Genomic DNA, 6384 nt, shown 5'->3' on the forward strand with positions numbered 1-6384 from the left:
TCAGACCTTAGTCCAATTGAGGATTTGTAAAAAAATGTAAAAATTGGCTTGCAGTTATCAATGCATCCAAAAATGTGCTTTTTTAATATTATTTTTGAAGTTGTTCAAATGTAATATGTTCATCCTTTTAGAAACATAAATCCACATTTATGAGCTAAGAAAAAATAATTAAAACTTATAAATGTAGAATTTCTGTATTAAGCGATCTGCTCATGTGCCATTATAATGAATAAGTTAGCTCCTGTTTTCCACTCCTTCGTTGAACTAAATATGTATTTTTTGCTTCAGAAAGTTAATTTGTAATAACATTTGGAAGCCATTCTCTAAGTCCACATTTAAAACCTTTTATCTCAATTCTAAATAGTAAAGTTGTTAGAATATTAGGTACTATTACTAGGAACAGTTTAGTAAGTAAATGACTGTTAAACATCTGAATGAAGGAAGCAGGAAGTACTTTTATTTTGATATTTTTAGCCGGAAGTGTCCTTCTGTTAGCATCTAGCTTAAGAGCGAGTGAATATCTGGTGAGTTTTTTGTATTCTGTTGTATTAAATCCAAAATCATTTAATACGACATTCAGGTGGAGAGACATTTATGTGGTGATTATTGTGAAGCTACAGCTAACATTAGCAGAGTGTTATGAGCCATAAACATCCCATATTCCACCAATGCCACTGGCTAATAATAAGGCGCTTTCTTTCACTGTAAAAACCAGGCTGCAGTCTGAAATGCATCTCAGAACAGAAGTCCCATTTCAAGTGTGAAGTCTTTTATTTTTGCAACTTCAAAAGTACGATAAGTTATTTCTGTCCAAAGCTCAATTTTTTTCTTTAACAGCGCTTTAGAAAGTGAGCTTTTGTTAGGTGCAAAAATGGCCGAGTACTGAAGAGTTCAAAGGTTAAGGGTCGATAGCCTTGTAGCTTCTCCTTCATCTGAAACTGCAGCCTGGAGGCGACACAAAGCACAAATCAAACATCAAGATTGGCCAACCCACCCTGCTGACCTACTAAACATTCACAAATCCCCGTTTTTTGCTGCTGAGATACAACGCCGAGTATTGATCTCCTGTGTTTCCCAACATCCTAAACTCAAGAGGGAAAAAAAACACACGCACACATACACACACGCATGCATGCACGCACACACACACATAAATAAGAGCAAAGGGGCTTCAAATCTGCTTAGCGATGAATTTGGCTGACACGGTTCACAGCAAAAACCCAGAGGCTTGAATTAAAAATGGAGCGAATGCTGTTTTCACTTCTCTGCTTTCAGCTGATAAAAACCACAAAAGGTTGCTGACATCTGCAAGGAAGAGTGTAGCTGTAAACTTTTAAAAGATAAGGAGAAGGATTTAGTGCTGAGGTTATTGTGTACATTGCCAAAGATTTTCCATGTTAGGCCAGAGTTTGAAACATAACAAGAATGAAAACGTTTGGGCTACAAATGACAGTCTATATTTACTTGGGGAAGTTTTTAGAGAATAAAAACAATTAAATATATAATATCTGGTGTGAGCTGCAGCCTTGCTTGCTGGTGAGCTGCAGGGGTGGCCTCATGTCAGCAGTTGTCTCCCTGTCTTTTGTTGCTAACAAAGAGCCAGGACAGTGGAGGTCACAGAGGGAAGTGATGGATTAGAACACATTTCTATTGGCTGCCGGGGCCATGGGGGGTCAGGCATTCGGGGAAAGGGGCTATGAATGCCACAGCGAGGAGGAATGAGGGTTCAGAGATAGTTTAAAACTGTCCATCATGGACTGAATGCAATGCCCTGACAATTTGATACCAGTGACCTACTAATAATGAGGCCTGGGCATCAGGTTATGTCTGCTTTTGTCCAACCTGAAACTAAATGAAAGCAAATAAATAGGAGCACCCTGAACCTACAAACCCAGCTCCTTTGCAAAAGTTTTCACACCACTCACATCTTGTCACATTACATCCACAAACCTCAACGGGTTTTATTCAGCTATTACAAGGCAGACCAACACAAGCTAGCACTTAGCTGGGAGAGAGGTTGTGGTTGTGTTTTGACAAATAAAACCCTTGAAGCTGATAATAAAGTCTGAGAGTTTATACAAATTTATAAAAATGAAATCAAATAATTGAATTGTGAAACCTCAAATAAGCTATAAAATGGCTACAGATACTTTTTTCTTTTTTTTTTTTTACTTTGCATGGTAACACAAAATAATTAAATGCTGGCTAATGTAGCCCAACTTTGAAAAAAATCGTACACTTTAATGATAGAAAATATTTTCAAAATCACCTCAAATAATGTCACTGACTGGAAATACTTAAAATTATACCGAGAGCAATTTCATTAGGCTGCCGTGAACTTAAATGTATATTTTTGTTGAAAAATAAACACTTACTCCCCTATCTCTATGGTTTCAGAGCATGATTGTCTTGTCTGATGCTTGGAGTTCACTCATATGCATTTAAGATTGAGAACATTTTCAGAGCGCACCACAAATAGCTGTGAACTGATTATCTCACCAGAGCAGTGTTACTTTTCACTGATTCTCTATAATCTTTTGAGAACTGTTCACGCTTAGGGTATGGCTTTATCCCATAACCCTGTCTTCAACTTCTTCACAACTCTCTACCTGTCTGCGTTGTTCCTTGGTCTCCATGATGCTCTGTGTTTGCTGTCCTTCTTTAACAAACCTCTATGGCCTTCAGAGAACATCTGAATTCATAGTCAAATTTAATTACATGCATTTAGAACATTTTCTACCTAATACACCTAACTTTCTATATTATTCAAGGGTCAAGAAAATACACAAAACAGTTGTCAGATTTCAATTTAAAAAAAGATATATATATGACTGCCCTTCATAATTTTTTGTTGTTGCCATTTTTGTGTTGGTTCTTTATGTAAAATCTCAACAAAATGCACCTAAGTTTGCATTTGTGACTTGGCAGAAAGGAAAAAAAGTTCAAACTTAAGTAGCCACAACAAATAATTGTTTGGATGGATGGATGGATGGATGGATGGATGGATGGATGGATGGATGGATGGATGGATGATGGATGATGGAAGATAGATAGATAGATAGATAGATAGATAGATAGATAGATAGATAGATAGATAGATAGATAGATAGATAGATAGATAGATAGGAGCAAGATCCACCTGACCTTTCTCCTGCCGGATGCAGGCTGTCGGCTTCACCATGGCAACAGGACGAACTGTCCTCAAGTAACCTCGCCAGATCCTCTTTGTAGCTTTGCATGCGGATGCCTAATTGCTTGCAGGCATCTGTACGCAGTTGTTGAACTTTGGCCCAGTAAAAGGATTCTATGTGTGTGTGTGTGTGTGTGTGTGTGTGTTTGTGTGTGTGTGTGTGTTAGAGAGGACTTGTTTTGTCTGGTCACATGGACGACAGGCCTGTGAAGCTGCCAGACTTCTGTCCATGAGGTCAGATAATATGTCCTGCTGGGAACAGCCGAGATGCCACTGCACGCTGACAGAACAGCCACAATAAGCCACTGTAACAAGGAGGCTGCGGCTGCGGTAGCTAAGGCAACTGACATATGTTGTTTCATTATTTACATGGCACTCGTGGCCTGCAGGTTTTACCACTCTTCACACATGTCCAATAAATAGCTATGGGATTAGTGCCGTAGTTTTGACAGGAAGTTTCTACATGTCAACATTCATGTGTGAAGAAGCATGGATGTGATGCTTACCGGCTGTTATTTATCAATCAGTCAACCAACGAATCAATCAATCAAACTAACTAACCAATCACTCTTATTTCAACAGCACAATTCAGCAACAAGGCAGTTCAAAGTGCTTTACATTATAAAGACACAAAAAATAAAAAGCCATAAAGAACAGTCGACAATTGCGAAACCAGTGTCAAATATGACATTCTGACCAGTGAGATCATCAAAATCATCAATACATAAATGGCATGTTGGTCAATGTGCCATTTATTATGGTTCAAAAGCAATGCTAAACAGGTGGGGTTTTATAGCCTTGATTTAAAGGAACTCAGTTTTCATCTGTTTTACAGTTTTGCAGATTTGTGGTGCACAGAAGCTGAATGCCACATCTCCATGATTGGTTCTGGTTCTGGTTCTGGGGATGCAGAGCAGACCAGAACCAGAAAATCCCACGTTACTTTTGTCCTCTCCAATGAGAAGTCCCCTATTGACAAAAATAAGTCCCTATTCTTTATGTAAGATTCGAAACAAATGAGTATTGGACTGCAGAGTCCTTCCCAGCTCATATGGGCAGTTGCTCAGGGCGGTACTAAAAAGAGGGAGGGATACAGACGAACACCAGATGAAAAAATTATAACTTGCATGTCAGTTGTGCTCTAAACAAATTTACACATGTTCAGCCTCTTTGTTTTTAGTTGTCACCCACTACCAGGTGAGTATAAATCAGCTTTGGTTATTTTTAACACTGATCAGTGTTTATTTAAACCTGGCAGTTCATGACAGGCTTCTTTTTTTTTTTTTTTTTCAGAAAAACATCATGCTTGATGTTTATATCTCTGCAGAGGTTTGCACATATCCTACTGAAAACCACAGCGTCCAGTTTTTGATTTGCTAGCGAGAGAAGATTTGAAGCATAGCAGCAGTCAGAGTCAGAGACGGGCATTGATAGAAGTTCAGTCTGATGGACAATGCGACGGTGGGGCAGCGGAATTTACACAGCAAGCAGCTACAATCGAGCCCAGAGAGCAGGCAGAGGTCAAGCACGGGCAAGCAAGGAGGCACCAGAGCGTGCTCAGATCGAATTTGATCGCAGAGACCCCGGTGTGCCGCCGGCCTCCCCCAACCCTCATGCTGTCAACACAGCTGTCCCATCGCCATTAAACTGCCATACTGAAACGGAGCTCCAATGTTATTCCTGTCGCGTCGAAGAAATGATCTGTATTTGCATGAGAGCTTGTCTGACTAAGATCTGTCGCCATGTAACCACCCGAACTCCTCCCTCATCAACAACGCAGCGCAGCACAGAGGACAGCTAGGGCTTCCACTGTTGAGCTGCAGCAGCTGTCTGAGTTAGTGTCTCCATTACAAATACAGGTGGAGTCACCTGTTTGATCTGCAGTGACTTTAAAAAGTATTCACACCAGCTTAATCTTGTTATTTTTACATTTTTGCCGTGTAACAACAGCACAGGTCAATGTATTTTATGTGACAGGCCAGTGCAAAGTGGTAGTTAGGTGTAAAGTAGAAGGAAATGATTCATACTTTCGTTTATTTTTTCCAACAAACAAAACACATTTCAAAACATATATACTATAGTAACCACTAAATAAAATCCAGTATAACCAACCAAAAGATAACATTAATCAGAGACGAAGCCAAGAGGCCCATGGTGACTCTGGAGCAGCTGCAGAGAACCAAAGCTCATCTTCTTTGACAAATGTGTTTTACAGCTTCTATTTCTTTTCAGGTCAACTTGCAGAAGGAATTATGGAAATAAAAGTCAGTTTATTACGATATATTCTGTCATTTGTCATTTTTTAAGGAAGAAAAAGTGAGGGAAAAAATCTATTAAAATCAGAAACTGAATTTGGTATATTCAAAACTTGTAGATTTTGTTTTTAAACAACAGTGCACAGCCGATGAGATGAAGCCACCACAGCACCTTCTTGACATACAAACAAAACTTTGTGGAGAGCGAGAAGTAAATCTGCGCTTCAGCCTGATCACATCGCCCCCACTTTGAAACAGGTGGTGGCATCATCATGCTGTGGGGATACTTTTCTGTTGCAGATGCAAAAAAGAAAAATTAGCAACAGAGGGATGAAGGTAGGAAAAAAACCTACAAATAAACTTGACCAATCTTGTTATTTTACAGATTCAGAAAAGATTTGAAATTGTCCTTCACGTGGATAAAGAACCAGCCCAAATATATGACCTCATTACAGTGAGAGCTACAACCCCAAACTGACCAGTTCAACTCTAACAATCAATGTGGACTAAAGGTTACCCTGTCCTCTCTCCGTCTTTGGGCAGAACAAAATGAACAGCAATGGAAAAACAAGAGCATACTTGAACCGGCGAGCGAGGTCGGGAGCGAAGCCAAAGTGTGGCTGGCCGTGTGCAGACACAAGCAGAGAAAAACAGTTCGCAATGACCTACATTAGCAGCGCTTAGTGTGTCGCCACAATGTATCCCACAGTCCTTGGCGGTTGGCTTCAGCAGATGTGGACGCGGGGAGGAGGACGGGGAACCAGTTGGTGGCGAGTGAGCGGGCGTCTCAAAGTGCTGATTAGGTGTGTGTGTTTAGGTGTGTGTTTCAGGCAAACAAGGGCATACAAGGAAAGGGGGAAACGGGCCACCCTCCGGTTCAGCAGAAGTGCAGACAGTTCGGAGAACAAAGTTCAGCTATATTCTGTGAGCAAAAAGATG

At 40.2% G+C, this 6384-nt stretch overlaps 1 protein-coding gene across 1 annotated transcript in view; it reads right to left on the reverse strand.

Annotated features, from left to right (window-relative positions):
- pigl (phosphatidylinositol glycan anchor biosynthesis, class L) overlaps positions 1 to 6384 on the reverse strand; it is a 14475-nt gene that overhangs the window by 5404 nt on the left and 2687 nt on the right. The window lies entirely within an intron of this gene.

The sequence above is a fragment of the Poecilia formosa genome, unplaced genomic scaffold (genome assembly GCF_000485575.1).
Source record: "Poecilia formosa unplaced genomic scaffold, Poecilia_formosa-5.1.2 Scaffold14, whole genome shotgun sequence".
NCBI classification, from domain to species: domain Eukaryota; kingdom Metazoa; phylum Chordata; class Actinopteri; order Cyprinodontiformes; family Poeciliidae; genus Poecilia; species Poecilia formosa.